The following is an 18,720-nucleotide window of genomic DNA, read 5'->3' as shown; positions in this document are numbered from 1 at the left end:
AACATAGGAAATGTCTGTCTGTCGGCCGCGGATGGGCATACACTGCCTGATGCGGCCGACAGTTTAACGGGAAATATCGCATCGGACGGGCATGCTGGACAATCCAGCATGCCCCGACCGAGCAATATTTAACCCTCGGTCGCCCCCCCACACGCTACAATTATCGGGGCGATCCGCCTGATATCGGCGGATTGCCCCGATAATTGTAGCGTGTATGGCCAGTATAAGTAATATAAGGCATAGAGGTTTCCACATCATCTTGTTGTGGGGACAGTCTTGATTATTTCTGCTGCATAAAGTAAATAAGTATAATGTCTGTGTTTGTGTACAAAACCCCTAGTAAAGTAAAGCCATGTGCAAACCCCAGTTATAAACAGTGATTAACAGTGATGAGTTTACTCAGCATTGAGAACTTGTTTTCGTTAGTGAAATTTTTATTGCAACACTTATATTTTTCTTTTTTTCTCATCAATAGATGTTGCATACATGGGTATTCTTCTTTCTATTAAAATGGAGATGACCTAAGCATACTTGCTAAACTGCAAAAATATATTCTGCGTTTAAACAAGTAAAAGATTTTTTGAGTAAAAGCATTATGAAAATGTTTAATAAAATTTTTTTTTTTAAAAAGAAAGTTGTTTCATTTCCTTATTTTAGTGTCCATAAATTGTATATTCTATAAAAATAATAATGCAGTGTGATTAATGTGAACTATTGGTGGTGTATAGACAATACTATATAACTATACCTACATATACCTACAAAGGTAGGTATACATAGTTATAATAACAGCAGGCCATTCATCTCTATGCATTGAAAGTATTGAAAAAATTGCATTAAATATATTTTGTTGTATGCACTTTAATTCTTGCATTGCAAAATGGCTTCACTTTTAAGTTGACTGCCAAAGCCTACTCAGGAAAACTGACAAGTACCTGATAATCCTCTTAAACTGTCATCTTGCTTTAATTCCAGTCAATGTAAGACCTAATTTATGATTTTTTTATACAGGAGACAAACAAATAAAACAAAACCAAATATGGAAGTGTTCACATTTTTCATAGATAATTGCCAAGAAGCTAAGTCTTGAGAAAGCTAATTTCTTATGCAATCAGAAGCCCAATGACATGAAACACCATAAAACCAGGACACAGACAAAACAATACATTATGCAGTTTTATATTCAAAACAGTCACAGAGGACAGGACACTCAATAGAGTGTTTCCCTAGCTCTAGTTATTGTAAGTTATTATAACAGAAGTTGATGAATATAATGATGACAATAGACAAAATGACAAAAAAAAGTACATTTATGCTCTGGGGTCATTCTTATTGAATCAGCACAGTGCAACATTTCTACTTGCTTTATGTCATCATACAGTTCATGCCTCAATGTGTATAAAGCTGCCTGTTTTCACAATGGATTTTACTTACAATGCTCTGTTTTTGTATGAGGATAATAAAGTGGATGAGTGTCAAACACTTTCTATTCAGGCATGGAATACCAGACATATATTATTTGTTCCTGTATTCTTTACATGCTATTTTGAATTTTAACTAAAGAATTAATTTGCTCAGGAAAGGTAGTGGAAGGCTGGACTGTAATATAAGTGTATGTGTGGTGTTACCAGTATTAAACACAACAGTTGATGCTTACCAGGTCCATCTGTGTGCTTAGACTACACTGACATTGTTAGTGATGGGGTTGTATCAGGGGCGCCGAGAGGGGGGGAGCGGGTTAAGTTTACCCGGGCCCGGGCTCCCAGAGGGGCCCGGCGGGAGCCTGGGTCTGGTGCCCCCCCCCCCCCTCACTTCCTCCCTCCCTCCCTCTGCAGCAGCCCAGCACACAGCGTGTGCTGGGCTGCAGCGGGAGATTGCTTGCGGCTTGATAAGTAGCAGCCACAGCAATCTCCTATGCCTGAAGGGGGGAGCGATCACACTGATCGCGCCCCCCACTGGCTTTGCGCCGGGCTGAGGGGCTCAAGGGGGCGTAGTCATGCCTTCTGAAATTAGGCCACGCCCCCTCTTTACCGGGGCCCCGCGTGGCTCTCTACGCCCCTGGGTTGTATATTATTTATGAATTATTTGTTAACAATTTCAGTCAGAAATTTTAATGAAACTATAATGTTAAAATCTTAACGCATACTTGCCAAATCATATGGTAAATGTCACATGTCATTCAGCAGGCTGGTGATAGATGGATTATCGGTTTAGAATTGACACTGACAATGTCAAGGCATGGAAGCTAATGAACTCTCTCCCAGTATTCCCCACCAACTGCTGCAAGGTGGTATGGACATACTGGGGCTGATTCTGAGGTAAACAATGTGCAAGGACTGTGGCGCCCACTCTCAGTGCCCATACGCGCAGTAATGCCGATTGGTGCATCCTTAGGTGAACCATGGGTTGCACCATCAAAACTTTCATCAGCCCTATGTCATGGGCAGTTTCCATGTTTGAGTGTGGCCACCTTTGTGAGAGATTGAGTGTTTGTGTATGCAACCACTTTAACAAACATGCCCGTGACACTCACAAAATACACCAATAAGACAGACCATCTCCACTCGTGTGCTAAGACACCTTCCAATCACCGCCCAGGAATGCCCACTTCATTTTAAATACACCTCTCCCTGCGTGCATCTGAAATTGCAACTGCGACTCTGTACGGACACAATCAGGATGTATGCATGGTGCAGCAAAGTAAAAAATAGCTCCACTAAATCCAACATCAGCATCGGCAGTGCGTACACCCCTGAATCAAGCCAACTGTACACTAGCATTCAAACGTTTTTAGAACACTCCATTTTTATTTTTTTTATTAAAATGTAAGCAATTCAAGTCCAGTGAATAACCAAATGGTACAAAGGTAAGCGGTAAACTACTAGAAGTGAAAAAAAAAGTTTAGCTTAGCAAAAACTGAAAAAATAATGTCAATTTTAGAGTTATGAAAAAAAGCTAACAAGTAATGGGCTAAAAAGTCACAACTGTTCTGCGGCAATGAAAAAGAGGCTTCCATGGGCAATGAGGCACTACTGAAGGCTGGAAGAAGGTTTTAATGTCCAATTAATCAAAATGTAAATATTTGGGCTACCACAGCATTTTGCAGCACCATGCAATATCATCTGGTCTAAAACTCGTAGATCAAAGGTTTATTCTACAGAAAGATAATGACACAATTTCCTTTGTGGAAAATAACAGAACAGTAGGTTTCAATTCATGGCACAGTCAGCACAGTCTCCAGACTTAAACAAAACCCCAGGGAGCTGGTTTGAGATGAACTGGACAGAAGGTGAAAGCAAAGCAACCTACAAATGCAACATATTTCTGGCAACTTCTACAACAGTGTTGGGAAGAACTTGCCAAAAAATATTTTGATTGTAGAAAGAAAGCCACAAATGTGTTTGGTGGTGTTATCTGCAAAAGGTGGCTACTTAAACTGTCAGTCTTTCCAGACCACTTCAGTTCCTGATGCATGGGTTAATTAAACAATCCATAGTTGGTATAACTGTCTATTACTGGTAACTGCCATCACAGAGAAAAAGGCTACTGAGCTTTTTCCTAATTACAGTATGATGTAACTCTGCATCAATTAACAAGCCAATTAGTAAACCCCACCCATTACTCATAATATTACAATATCAATACAACTCTTCTCCATAGGCTGCCATCAGGGTGTAGTGGGGATACCGGAGTACGGAACCCTGTCGGTTCCGATGATCATGGCTGCAGGCTGCTCCTTATTCACAGGCAAATGCCTTCCTGTGATTATTTAAACCCATCTCACAATGTAAAATTTATTATAAAACTAAACAGAAAGGAAAGCTGGGGATTAGGGATACTGGCAACACCACAAAAACAAGAATGACACTGGACAGCCACCTCATGGGTGTGTTGGAAGAGCTGCTAAGCTGCTAATTATTTTTAAAATGTTTACAGTTACATCCAACTTATTGATAACTTAATAACTTGAAGATTTAAACCCGGGCAACGCAAGGTACTCCAGCTAGTTCTTTATAAAACACTGCGTAACATGGTGGCACTATATAAACGATAATAATAATAACACATACAATGAAATAGTTAATAGAATAATGTTTACAGCAGTAACACTGTCAATCATCATATATTTCAGTACATTCACAAATTACATCAACTCTTTTTCTGTTTAATTAAAACATTGCAATTAGTGAATTATAATACTTAAATTAAATCTTTACAGTAGCTCAACCAAATGATTGCACCCTGCAGTTTTAGATATATATTTTTAAATCTAATATTAGAAAACTGTAACTAGGGACATGAAATTGCATTGAAATTCATCCAAAGTGAACCGTTTGATCATTTAAGCACATATACTGTAAATGTATCCCATTAAATCACTAGCAAATGCTGATTTAACCTAAGAGAATACTGCATTTAATCAAGCTCCTGCTATAAGTCGCTGATTTGGCAATTTGTGGCTCTTATGTTTCAGCAATAATGTCCAACATTTTTCTAGTATAAAAATTGATGCATTACTTTACTAGTATATAAAATTTAATTAAATCCAAAAATATTAAAACAATATAAAATTCAAGTTTTTCTCTTGAGAGACAGGGGGGCATATTTATCAAAAAATATTTGTGGATATCCACCAAAAACATCCATTTTAGTGAGGTTCCTACAAATACTATTGGAGACATCTGCTGCAGTCCTCACACATGAGCAGTCTGTTGACCGCACATGCTCAGTAGTGTGGCCAGCCCAGGAACCAGGAAGTAAAGTGATTGCATTAACGATTACATTACTTCTAACAATTCATAGCCGCTATTTCAGTTGATTGCAAATATTGTTTAAATTATAAATTAAGGCCCGTATTCAATTAGATGCGAAAAGCTGATATCCCCTAAAAAGTATCGTCGATTGGGACTTTTTGCCTGTCGGAAACTTATCTCTGTATTCAATTCCATCCGCTTTTCGCGAACGTGGAAAGTCAATGCAATGTAATAGGTGATAAAGATTCACCTCTGAATAGCAGGAGAAAAGAAGTGCAAAATGTTTGTTTTGGGGTGCAAAGGTGGGGAAACCACTCCAAACCTTTGGGACAGCCCCCCAATTGACAACTGCATCAAAAAAATCCTGAAAATTCCTGAAAAACTTAAGAACACCCCAAAAAATTACTTTGAATTTGGGGGGTGAAAATGCACAAAGTGGGGGGACAACTTCGCAAACTAGCGAAACAAGGTTCTGGGGGTGCTCTAAGAAGGGGCTCAAGTGTTTTGGGGATTGCAGGTGCTTGTATGAGGGTGGAATTTCACTTTTTGTTTAAAAAAAAACTTCACTTTAAAGACATTAAAAGATGCTTCCACCCATTTTCAGGTACCTCAAATTCGCCAGGACTACTTATTCACTCCAAAAAATGCTGCTTTATGCCATTCTTCACCACTTGTGCAAAGATGCTAATTAGAGGCAATTGTACCAACTTAAGTACCCCAAACAGTTTTATTAGGGCTAATCGGGCACGACTACATTGATCCCCAATATTTCTGCATCTTTTTTTGGGGCACAGGCTGATTTCCCCGATTCTGGAACCACTTTCGGCCTGTTTGGATTTTGCATGTCGCCGTTGAGCATCTTTTGTAATTGAATAGGGCGAATAGCGGAGACATGCACAATAAATTTCTGCGGCTAAAATAGGCGATGTAGGCGAAAAGTCCGGCATGCAAAACTTTTTTGCAGGTGCGAAACTAATTGAATACCGCCCTAAGTCGAAAACCAAAGCTAGTTACACACTATACAATTATTGAGCCAAGTTTCCAATAATCAGGTGATGGCCTTATGTATTGTATAGTGTGTATGAACAATTATTTAGAGTTTCACTAACAAAAACATCCATAAACACATTTCTGTGATTACACGGAAGCCTGTTTTACTACTTTATACTAATACAAGTTTCCTCTCCTCCCTCTACATGACTCAGAATTGCATGACCAAATACAATAGAAGCATGTATGGGTCATACTTACCGACATTTGGCCAGCGCCCTCCAAGAGGGTCAGCCACATCGGTGCAACAGGGCAGGTGGGGGCGGTTAAGGCAGGTGGAGCGGGGGCGCGTCATCGCAGCCCCGCCCCCTGATTTATAATGGCAATATTACCGGCATTATAAATGTCTGTAAATGGCTTTTTGGCATCCCAAAATATATTGTGCTGACTGTACAATGCTCTAACTCTGGATTAATAGTCAGTTCATATAAAGCAGGGCGGGGCTACGATGACGCGATTCAGCGCTATTCGCATCATCGCACCCCCTGCTTTTGCAGCAGTCACGGGGTTTGGGTAAGGGGGACCAGCTGCCATTCCGGGGGACTAGCCTACTCTTGTGAGGTGCCGGGAGTGGCACCCGATTTTTGGGAGGCTCCCAGCAGTCCCGGAAGAGTAGGGAAGTGTGGTATGGGTACTTATAGACTTCACAGTTGTATTTCAATCAGTGTGTATATGCTGCATGCCTTCAGTTTATACTACATACACATATACATGCAGTTGAGCTAACAGCAGTGGAAGTATGCTACATACTGTATATGCAATATTCATGTATATAAATGGCTTTCCGGCATCTCAAAATATATTGTACTGACTGTACACTGCTCTAACTCTGGATGAATAGTCAGTTCATTCTAGTTTTCTTTTCCTTTAAGGCTAAATAAGGTTTTTCAGCACCTAAATGGTTTCCTTTGACTTTAATGCACAGCTATTAGGATATATTTGGAGAGAACATTTAGCATTATGTAGTACTTACTAGTGACTTTCTATAACCCATTAGAGAATTGACTTTGTTTCCCTCTCTCTGTTTCTCCTATGTGAGAAATGGCAGAAATGATTCAGTCGCAGACTCATTTTTGGATTAATCCAAAGAATCCAAGTAACAGCTATAATGAGTGGCACCTGTGGGACCTAGCATTTACATTCACATTAAAAGTTCCTTTAGAATGTGTGCTTGCAATTGAAATGCATTCACTTGCATTTAAAGACTGATATGCATTTCAATGTGAACACAGACAAAAATAAAGATGTCTCTAGCACAGTAAAAATAAAAATAGATTATTTAAAATTCTTGTTCTATTAAGTGTTTCATACATTGCTAAGCATGAACAGACTGTAGATGGGAACTTCTGACGCAGATACTTATGGTGCATACTAGGGGTGAGCGGGTTCGGATTTCTGAAATCCGAACACCCCCCGAGCCCCACCGATCCGAGGCTGATCCGAGTCAGGCTCGGCTTTTCCCACCTGACTCGGATCTGAAATCGAGGCAAAACATCATCATCCCACCTTCCGGGTCTCGTGGGTTTTGGATTCTATATACGGTACCCACGTCGGCGCCATTTTCTCACTCGGCTGTGGACAGTGAAGAGGGTGGGTGGGAGATAGGGCTGGCTGGGCTGTGTAGTGTTGTGCTGTGCTGCTGTTGTCCATAGGGGCTGTGTCCACTCCTCCAAAGTCCATAGGGGCTGGATGTGTTGTGCTGTGCTGCTGTTGTCCATAGGGGCTGTGTCCACTCCTCCAAAGTCCATTGGGGCTGGCTGTGTTGTGCTGTGCTGCTGTTGTCCATAGGGGCTGTGTCCACTCATCCAAAGTCCATAGGGGCTGGCTGTGTTGTACTGTGCTGCTGTTATCCATAAGGGCTGTGTCCACTCCTCCAAAGTCCATAGGGGCTGGCTGGACTGTGTTGTGCAGTCAGTTGTCCATAGGGGCTGTGTCCACTCCAAAGTCCTGTGCAGTGTCCCAGTCCTAATGGGGTGCTGTAGTGTTGTCCAGGGGGTGCTCTGTCCATCAGGGTTGCTCCCTCCAAGTGCAAAAAAAATAAATATTTTTTCTGTGTTTGTGAATTGTGTGCACAGTAGCCGCACGTGCATCAACAAAGTAGTGCCAAGCGTGCGCCTGTGTCATAAGTAAAGGGCCGGCTGGCTTGACCGTTAAAGGGTGCTGTAACCCCTAAAGTGCACTTTAAACAAAATAAAAAAATATTTTCTGTGTTTGTGAATTGTGTGCACTGTGGCTGCACGTGCATCAACAAAGGAGCAGCGCCAAGCGTTCGCCTGTGTCCCATAAGAAAAGGGCCAGTTGGCTTCTCCGTTAAAGGGTGCTGTAACCCCCAAAGGGCACTCCAAACAAAATAAAAAAAAATATTTTTTTGTGTTTGTGAATTGTGTGCGCAGTAGCCGCACGTGCATCAACAAAGTAGTGCCAAGCGTGCGCCTGTGTCATAAGCAAAGGGCTGGCTGGCTTGACCGTTAAAGGGTGCTGTAACCCCCAAAGTGCACTCTAAAGAAAATAAAAAAATATTTTCTGTGTTTGTGAATTGTGTGCACTGTGGCTGCACGTGCATCAACAAAGGAGCAGCGCCAAGCGTGCTCCTGGGTCCCATAAGTAAAGGGCCAGCTGGCTTGTCCGTTAAAGGGTGCTGTAACCCCCAAAGGGCACTCCAAACAAAATAAAAAAATATTTTCTGTGTTTGTGAATTGTGTGCACTGTGGCTGCACGTGCATCAACAAAGGAGCAGCACCAAGCATGCGCCTGTGTCCCATCAGTAAAGGGCCAGCTTGCTTGTCTGTTAAAGGGTGCTGTAACCCCCAAAGGGCACTCCAAACAAAATAAAAAAATATTTTCTGTGTTAGTGAATTGTGTGCACTGTGGCTGCACGTGCATCAACAAAGAAGCAGCGCCAAGCGTGCACCTGTGTCCCATAAGTAAAGGGCCGGCTGGCTTGTCCGTTAAAGGGTGCTGTAACCCCCAAAGGGCACTCCAAACAAAATAAAAAATTATTATTTTTTTTTTGTGAATTGTGTGCGCAGTAGCCGCACGTGCATCAACAAAGGAGCAGCGCCAAGCGTGCGCCTGTGTCCCATAAGTAAAGGGCCGGCTGGCTCATTTCTTAAAGGGTGGTGTAACCCACAAAGTGCACTAGTCTCCAACAAAAATAAAAAATTATTTTCTGTGTTTGTGTGCGCCTTAGCCGCACGTATATATCAATATAACATAAATGGAGGGCCAAACTTTCTCCGATAAAAATAAAATAGGGAAAGATCAAGAACCATTTCCTCCTTGTGCTGTTGCTGCTGCTGGGAGTTGTTCATCATCCCAGAGAGGAAGTAGGAACACCACTACTTTTACTAAACAATTGACCCTCCAACAGTCCTTAGCGAGGAGGATGAAGTACGACAGCAGTCATCCTGAAGCAAAATGTATAACTGAGGCCTTGACTGCTATGTTGGTGTTAGACGTGCGTCCGGTATCCGCCATTAGTGCAGTGGGATTTAGTCAATTGATGAAGGTAGTGTGTCCCCGGTTCCAAATTCCGTCTAGATTCCACCTGCATCCTCAAAGCAGCAGCGACAAGTGTGCATCTGTCTGTTAAAGGGTGGTGTAACCCCCAAAGTGCGCTCCAACCAAAATAAAATAATCTTCTTTTATTCTGTGTTTGTGTGTGAAATGTATGCGCAGTAGCCACACCTGCATCCTCAAAGCAGCAGCGACAAGCGTGCGTCTGTCTGTTAAAGGGTGGTGTAACCCTCAAAGTGCGCTCCACGTGCATCAACAAAAGAGCAGCGCCAAGCATACGCCTGTGTCCCATAAGTCTGTTAAAGGGTGGTGTAACCCCCAAAGTGCTCCATAAAATAAAAAACTATTTTTGTTCTGTGTTTGTGACTTGTGTGTGATGTAGCCACACGTGTATCAACACAGTAGCAGTGCCAAGCATGCGCCTGTGTCATAAGTCAAGGGCCGGTTTGGACATCTGGTCCGGGCTGAAGGACGTGCCTACAATTTCTGACAAGTCTACTGTCACTGCATATGATACTGTCCTCAAAGCAGCAGCGACAAGCATGCGTCTGTCTGTTAAAGGGTGGTGGAACCCTCAAAGTGCGCTCCACAAACAATAAAATAATTCTTTTTTTTTCTGTCTTTGTGAATTGTGTGGGCTGTAGCCACACCTGCATCCTCAAAGCAGCAGCGACAAGCATGCGTCTGTCTGTTAAAGGGTTGTGTAACCCTCAAAGTGCGCTCCACAAACAATAAAAAAATTCTTCTTTTTTATTCTGTCTTTGTAAATTGTGTGGGCTGTAGCCGCACCTGCATCCTCAAAGCAGCAGCAACAAGCGTGCGTCTGTCTGTTAAAGGGTGGTGTAACCCCCAAAGTGCGCTCCACAAAAAATAAAAATTCTTCCTTTTTTTTCTGTCTTTGTGAAATGTGTGGGCTGTAGCCGCACCTGCATCCTCATAGCAGCAGCGACAAGCGTGCGTCTGTCTGTTAAAGGGTGGTGTAACCCACAAAGTGCGCTCCACAAACAATAAAAAAATTCTACTTTTTTTTTCTGTCTTTGTGAATTGTGTGGGCTGTAGCTGCACCTGCATCCTCAAAGCAGCAGCGACAAGTGTGCGTCTGTCTGTTTAAGGGTGGTGTAACCCCCAAAGTGCGCTCCAACCAAAATAAAATAATCTTTTTTTCTGTGTTTGTGTGTGAAATGTATGCACAGTAGCCGCACCTGCATCCTCAAAGCAGCAGCGACAAGCGTGCATCTGTCTGTTAAAGGGTGGTGTAACCCTCAAAGTGCGCTCCACAAAAAATAAAAAATTCTTTTTTTTTTTGTCTTTGTGAATTGTGTGGGCTGTAGCCGCACCTGCATCCTCAAAGCAGCAGCGACAAGCGTGCATCTGTCTGTTAAAGGATTACATCGGTGACAGCATCCAAGTAGGCATGTCAGACAGTCCATACCTGTACTTGCTGGAAAAAGAGGCAATTTGGAGGCCCCTGTACAAACTGGCTCTATTTTACCTTAGTTGCCCCCCCTCCAGTGTGTACTCCCAAAGAGTGTTTAGTGCAGCCGGGATTCTTGTCAGCGAAAGGCGTAGGAGGTTGCTTCCAGAAAATGTGGAGAAGATGATGTTCATAAAAATGAATTATCAACTCTTCCTGGGAGACCAGCCTCCAGAACGTACAGAGGGACCTGTGGTGGTGGATTCCAGTGGGGATGAATTAATACTCTGTGAGGATGAGGATGTACACAACACTGAAGAGGGTGAGGAATCGGTGAATGAGGAGGATGAGGACAACATCTTGCCTCCGTAGAGCCAGTTTGTGCAGGGACAGATTAATTGCCAGCTTGTTTTGTGGGGGCCCAAACGAACCAATCATTTCAGCTACAGTCGTGTGGCAGACCCTGGCGCTGAAATGATTGGTTTGTTAAAGTGTGCATGTCCTGTTTATACAACATAAGGGTGGGTGGGAGGGCCCAAGGACAATTCCATCTTGCACCTCTTTTTTTCTTTGCATTATGCACTGTTTGCGGCCTAGCTTTTCAAACTGCCATCCTGTCTGCCACTGCAGTGTCACTCCTAGATGGGCCACGTGTTTGTGCCGCCCACTCGTGTCGCTTAGCATAGTCATCCAGCTACCTCGGTGCAACCTTTTCGGCATTAAAACACTATTGTGAGGTGTTCAGAATAGACTGGAAATGAGTGGAAATTAAGGTTATTGAGGTTAATAATAGCATAGGAGCAGAAAAACCCACAAATTCTGTGATTTTAGCTGTTTTTATGCTTTTTTCAAAAAAATACAGATCCAAAACACAAAACCCAGAACCCAAAACACGGAAGGGTGGTTTTGGCAAAACCAATCCAGATCCAAAACACGAAGAAAAATCCAGATCCAAAACACAAAAAGTGGCCGGTGCACACCCCTAGTGCATACACACGTAAAGATTTTCTGTCCAACCATCCAACTAGTTGATTGGTTGGAATGAAAATCTGGTAAGGTATGAAAGCAAATGACAATCAGCAATTTGCTCCCAAACAACAGAAAATTGACAATTGTTTGAACAATTGTTTAGATCAAACATTTAACAAACTTGACTGACGGCCATTTTCATCTGTTTTCTGGCATTTAAGTGCAAATTGCTGATCATCAGTTACTCCCATACGTTACCAGATTTTCATTCCAACCAATCAACTAGTTGGATGGTTGGACAGAAAATCTTTACGTGTGTACCCAGCCTTAAACTGACCACACACATCTAAAGACTACACTGGGGAACAAAAAAATATATATTTTTTCTTGCCAAGAATTTAAGATCAGTTTGAGCATACTCATAGGTCCTATTTTTGCATTAGATCTTCGCTATAGCTGAATTGGCTCCAGTTTTCAAATTAAATGAAAAATTATAAAATTCAATTATTTTCTCCATACTTTACTAGTCTAGTCATACCTTACTAGTCTAGGTCTGCTTTACTTAACAGAAATGACTTAGTTTTGCTTTTTTAACAACTACCCTCTTTCAACAATAACAAGAATTTGTTTAATTGTGATAACGTAGCTGGTAGTCACATTTGAGACACATAACACATTCAAATCTCCTCACTAACGCTGGGAGGAGGTGTGGCAGTGCACTGCTGAGCCTGCTGGGACATCCTCAGGCCACAGCCACGCCTCTTCCCAGCATACGGAGAGGACCAAGCGACAGTTAGCAAATCTCCTGTTCCTTTGTTCGGCCCTCTATCTGTCCCACCACAACCAATTTCCTGCCGTATGGGCTTGTTTTGTTCAGAACGTCCTTGGCTTTTTTTGTGAGTTAGCACTGAATGTGTGTGAAACAAAATGTTTTAGCTGTAAAAATTAGTTCTTCTCGGAGACGGTGTACTAACAATCCTGATGTTCTTTGTTATATTTGTGGCAAGTATAGTTTTGAAAATGAAAGAAAAAAGATAACTGTATTCGTAAAACAAGCATATCAGGCTTATTTTGGAAATCACATAAGCCAGCAAGGCAAGATTTGGGTGCCTCATAAAGTTTGTAAAACCTGCATATAATCACTCCGCAATTGGACTATAGGTAATAAAAAAGGACTTAATTTTGGCATACCTATGATGTGGGGTGAGCCAAAAGATCACTTACTGTAAGTGACTGCTATTTTTGTGCTGTAAATGGGAGGGGTATGAATTGATTTAATAAATGCTAATGAGAATCATTAAGTATGAATTCTGCAAAACAACCAATACCACATAGCAAAGATTTACCTGTACCATCATTCAGTTCTTTGTGCGAAGTTGAATGTGATGATGTGGAAATGTTAATTTCATCCAGGGCAAGTGACAACACAGATGAAAGTGAGTTTGAAGAAAGTTCCTCTACTCCAAACAAATTTTCTCAAAAGGAACTAAATAATTTAATTTGTGACTTGAATTTATCGGAAAATGGAGCTGAGCTTTTAGCATCCATACATCAAGAAAAGCACAGTCTTGAGCCAGATGTTACTATAATGGTGTATCGAAATAGAGAGCAAGCCATACTGCCGTTCTTTAGCCAAGATAACAAACTTGTGTATTGCAAAAATATTCTCCAGATGATGGGCTTACCAGAATATATGGCTCTTTTTGGATAATTCTAAAAGGAGCTTAAAATGCGTATTACTGCACAATGGGAATACATTTGTGTAGATTCCTATCAGTCATTCAACAAAACTTAAAGAACAGTATGAAAATATATGGTTAGTCTTAAAAAATTGCTTATTCTCAGCATCAGTGGTCTGTTTGTGTCGATTTAAAAGTGGTAAACTTTCTTCTCGGGCAGCAAAGTGGATATACTACGTATGCTTATCACATATGCTTATGGGAAAGTCGTGCAAAACAAAAGCACGGGCAGCAAACCGTATGGCTTCCAAGAGAAGTTATAACTGTAGGAGATGCCAACATCATGCATGAGCCGTTAATTGACAGGAAAAAAAACATACTGCCGCCTCTCCATATCAAACTGGGTTTAATTAAACAATTTGTAAAAGCATTGGACAAGTCAGCGATTGTTTCAAGTATATTTGTCGAACATTTCCATCTCTTGGAATTAAAAAATTAAAGGCAGGAATTTTTGACGGCCCATAGATAAGGAAACTGGTGAAGGATCCAAATGTTACCACATCTATGGCTGAAACTGAATCTGAAGCATGGCTGAGTTACGTGTCTGTCATTCAAAAAATTTTAGGCAATCACAAGGCAGACAACTATCATGAATTAGTCCATAACATGCTAAAATGTTTCAACAAAAAAGTACATTTTTTGTACAGCCATTTAGATCACTTCTCATCCAATCTAGGAGATGTAAGTGAAGAACAGGGTGAATGATTCCACCAGAATATTCAGGCAATGGAAGAAAAATATCAAGGAATGTGGGATCGTCACACGATGGCTGATTACTGTTGTAGTCTGCAGAGGGACTGCCCGCAACAAGAATACAGAAGAAAATCCTACAATAAACTGTTCTCATAGCCTCCTAACACTTAAGTATGTAATTATCCTGTGTATTTTTATAACATTTTATGAATCAAATTTAATCAGAATTAAAAAAATATCTTTTTAAGTATTTTTAACATTGTTTAATTATTCATAAATATTTAAGACATATGCATATCTCAAAAACTAGAGCCAATTCATGGCATATTCATAATCAGGAGCATAAAATTAATCGAAATCAACTCTTAAAATCCCTGGCAACAGATTGACTGTTCCCCAGTGTTATCATTCCAAACAGCTAAAGATCGTGGGCCTGATTCAGATTTGGGAATAGAGTAAAGCTAGGTACATACGGTACAATGTGTTCCCACCGATGCGACTGACGATCCGAGGTCCGTACACACGGATAGTCTATCCGGTGCCTGACCGCCCGATATGTCGGAACCTCCACCATAGTGCTGCATGGGATCGTTAGTCGATTCGCCTGATCTTTTAAACATGCAGAAAGATCAAGCAAAGTGACGGACGACCCCATGGGCATGTGTGATGCATGATATTGTGCATACACATGGAACAATGTTGCTGAATTATCGTTCCAATCCGTCGTATCATTGGCAATATCGTTCCTTGTGTAGGGGCCTTTAGAAAGAGCGAGTAACTGTGCATCTTGGTAAGACCATGTTACACTGCAGGTGTTACAGATTTAAAATATGCAGAGATATTTATACCCCTTTCACACATAGCCTGAATAGCCTGGTGTGTAAAAAGGGCCGACCCGGGTCGGAGTATTGGGGCCGCGACCATGCTTGGTAGCAGGGTTATTCCTGGGTCTGACATGTATATATACTTTATATATATATATATATATATATATATATATTATATACGTATGTATCTTGACAATAGTCCCAGTGAGGACTGAAACGTTGATTCCCTCTATGGCTTTTTTTTAAACCAATAAAGGACCTTGCTGCTGAAGAGAAAAGACTGGAGAGTGCAATTTAGGCAGCTGACACAGGTTATTATAAATGAGCTTGCACATGATTGCATGAGAAAGCTATGATCACAAAAGGTTAATTAAAAATAACCAAATATACAAAGTCAGAAATCCACAGCACCAGTTAACATTTTTTTTCAGTTTAAACTCTGTGATAGCAACTACCAGGTTTCCATGAGTATGACAGATAGTGTAGGACCTGCAGAGAAGTGGGGTCCCGTGATGTGGGCTGCAGGTTTAAATGCATTGATCAATCCATGAACCAAAACCCCATTATTTATTTATATATTACTGTGAGTGATTTAGCAATGATGAGTGCTGAGTTTTCTGTTTTTATTTATTTAAGCAATGTGGTCACAAGCCACTTTCACCCCAAGCCTGGGAATGGCAAGTGCAGGTCTGCACCCCAAATCTGGGAGTGGCGAGTGCAGTGGATTTCTGACTTTGTGTATATATATATATAAATATTAGGGGTGAACGGGTTCGGATTTCTGAAATCCGAACCCCCCCGAGCCCCCCGATCCGAGGCAGATCCGAGTCAGGCTCGACTTTTCCCGCCTGACTCGGATCTGAAATCGAGGCAAAACGTCATCATCCCGCCTTCCTGTCTCGCGGGTTTTGGAACCTATATAAGGTACCCACGTCGGCGCCATTTTCTCACTCGGCTGTGGACAGTGAAGAGGGAGGGTGGGAGTTAGGGCTGGCTGGGCTGTGTAGTGTAGTGTAGTGCAGAGTAGTGTTGTGCTGTGCTGCGCTGTGCTGCTGTTGTCCACTACTTCAATGTCCATAGGGGCTGGCTGTGTGGTGCTGTGCTGCTGTTGTTAATAGGGGCTGTGTCCACTACTTCAAAGTCCATAGGGGCTGGCTGGACTGTGTTGTGCAGTCAGTTCTCCATAGGGGCTGTGTCCACTCCAAAGTCCTTTGCAGTGTCCCAGTCCTAAAGGGGTGCTGTAGTGTTGTCCAGGGGGTGCTCTGTCCATCAGGGGTGCTCCCCCCAAGTGCTAAAAAAATAATATTTTTTGTGTGTTTGTGAATTGTGTGCGCAGTAGCCGCACGTGCATCAACAAACTAGTGCCAAGCGTGCGCCTGTGTCATAAGTAAAGGGCCGGCTGGCTTGACCGTTAAAGGGTGCTGTAACCCCCAAAGTACACTCCAGTCCAAACCAAAAAAAAAATTATTTTCTGTGTTTGTGAATTGTGTGCGCAGTAGCTGCACGTGCATCAACAAGGTAGTGCCAAGCGTGCGCCTGTGTCATAAGTAAAGGGCCGGCTGGCTTGAACATTAAAGGGTGCTGTAACCCCCAAAGTACACTCCAGTCCAAACAAAAAAAAATTATTTTCTGTGTTTGTGAATTGTGTGCGCAGTAGCCGCACGTGCATCAACAAAGTAGTGCCAAGCGTGCGCCTGTGTCATAAGTAAAGGGCCAGCTGGCTTGACCGTTAAGGGTGCTGTAACCCCTGAAAGTACACTCCAGTCCAAACCAAAAAAAAATTACTTTCTGTGTTTGTGAATTGTGTGCGCAGTAGCCGCACGTTCATCAACAAAGTAGTGCCAAGCGTGCGCCTGTGTCATAAGTAAAGGGCCGGCTGGCTTGACCGTTAAAGGGTGCTGTAACCCCCGAAAGTACACTCCAGTCCAAACCAAAAAAAAAATAATTTTCTGTTTGTGAATTGTGTGCGCAGTAGCCGCACGTGCATCAACAAATTAGTGCCAAGCGTGCGCCTGTGTCATAAGTAAAGGGCCGGCTGGCTTGACCGTTAAAGGGTGCTGTAACCCCCAAAGTACACTCCAGTCCAAACCAAAAAAAAAATAATTTTCTGTGTTTGTGAATTGTGTGCGCAGTAGCCGCACGTGCATCAACAAAGTAGTGCCAAGCGTGCGCCTGTGTCATAAGCAAAGGGCCGGCTGGCTTGACCGTTAAAGGGTGCTGTAACCCCCAAACTACACTCCAGTCCAAACCAAAAAAAAAAATATTTTCTGTGTTTGTGAATTGTGTGCGCAGTAGCCGCACGTGCATCAACAAAGGAGCAGCGCCAAGCGTGGGCCTGTGTCCCATAAGTAAAGAGCCGGCTGGCTCATTTCTTAAAGGCTGGTGTAACCCACAAAGTGCACTACTCTCCAACAAAAATAAAAAAATATTTTCTGTGTTTAGCCGCACGTATATATCAAATCGATATAACATAAATGGAGGACCAAACTTTCTCCGATAAAAATAAAATAGAGAAAGATCAAGAACCACTTCCTCCTAGTGCTGAAGCTGCTGCCACTAGTCATGACATAGACGATAACATGCCATCAACGTCGTCTGCCAAGGCCGATGCCCAATGTCATAATAGAGGGCACATACAATCCCAAATGACAAAGTTCAGGAAAATGACCTTGAAAAAAACATTTAAATCAGCTGAAGAGAAACGTAAACTTGCCAATATGCCATTTACGACACAGAGTGGCAAGGAACGGCTAAGGTCAATCCCTAGTATGTTCATGACTAGTGGTTCAGCTTCACATGACGATGGAAGCCCTCCTCCCACTAAAAAAATCAAAAGAGTTAAGCTGGCAAAAGCACAGCGAAGAACTGTGCTTTCTAAGAAGATATCTCAAATCCCCAAGGAGAGTCCAAGTGTGGTGGTGGTTGCGATGCCTGACCTTCCCAGCACTGGACGGGAAGAGGTGGCTCTTTCCACCATTTGCACACCCCCTGCAAGTACTGAAAGGAGCACCCACAGTCCACTTGCTGATATGCAAATTGAAGATGTCACTGTTGAAGTACAACAGGATGAGGATACTGGTGTAACTGGCGCTGAGGAGGAAGTTGGCGAGGAGGATTCTGATGGTGATGTGGTTTGTTTAAATCAGGCTCCGGGGGAGACAGTTGTTGTCCGTGGGATGAAAAAGCCCATCACGGTCATGCCTGGGCAGAAGACCAAACATTCCACCTCTTTGGTCTGGCAATATTTCTATCCAAATCCGGACAACAACTGTCTTGCCATATGTACCTTATGTAAAGGTGGAATAAGTAGGGGTAGGGACGTTAACCACCTAGGAACATCCTCCCTTATACGGCACCTGCAGCGCGTTCATAATAAGTTACTGTCAAGTTCAGAAACTTTGGCTAAGACCGTAAGCAGTCCAGGGACACCTAAATCCCGTTGTCCTGTTGTATCAAAGCGCCTGCAGACCACACCGTCAACTCCCTCCTCGTCAATTTCCTCCTTAGTCAGGATCGGAAGTAGTCCTGCAGGCCGTGTCACTGGCATGACTGACTCTCCTATCCCGGATTCCTCCGGAGGATCCTGCATTGCTACGCCTCCTGCTGCCGCTGCTGCTGTTGCTGCTGCTGGGAGTCGTTCATCATCCCAGAGAGGAAGTAGGAACACCACTACTTTTACTAAACAATTGACCCTCCAACAGTCCTTAGCGAGGAGGATGAAGTACGACAGCAGTCATCCTGAAGCAAAACGTATAACT

Source organism: Taudactylus pleione, unplaced genomic scaffold (assembly GCF_031769625.1).
Source record: "Taudactylus pleione unplaced genomic scaffold, aTauple2 ptg000095l, whole genome shotgun sequence".
NCBI classification, from domain to species: Eukaryota; Metazoa; Chordata; class Amphibia; order Anura; family Myobatrachidae; genus Taudactylus; species Taudactylus pleione.
The sequence above is the reverse complement of the archived record's forward strand: the minus strand, read 5'-3'. Positions refer to the sequence as shown.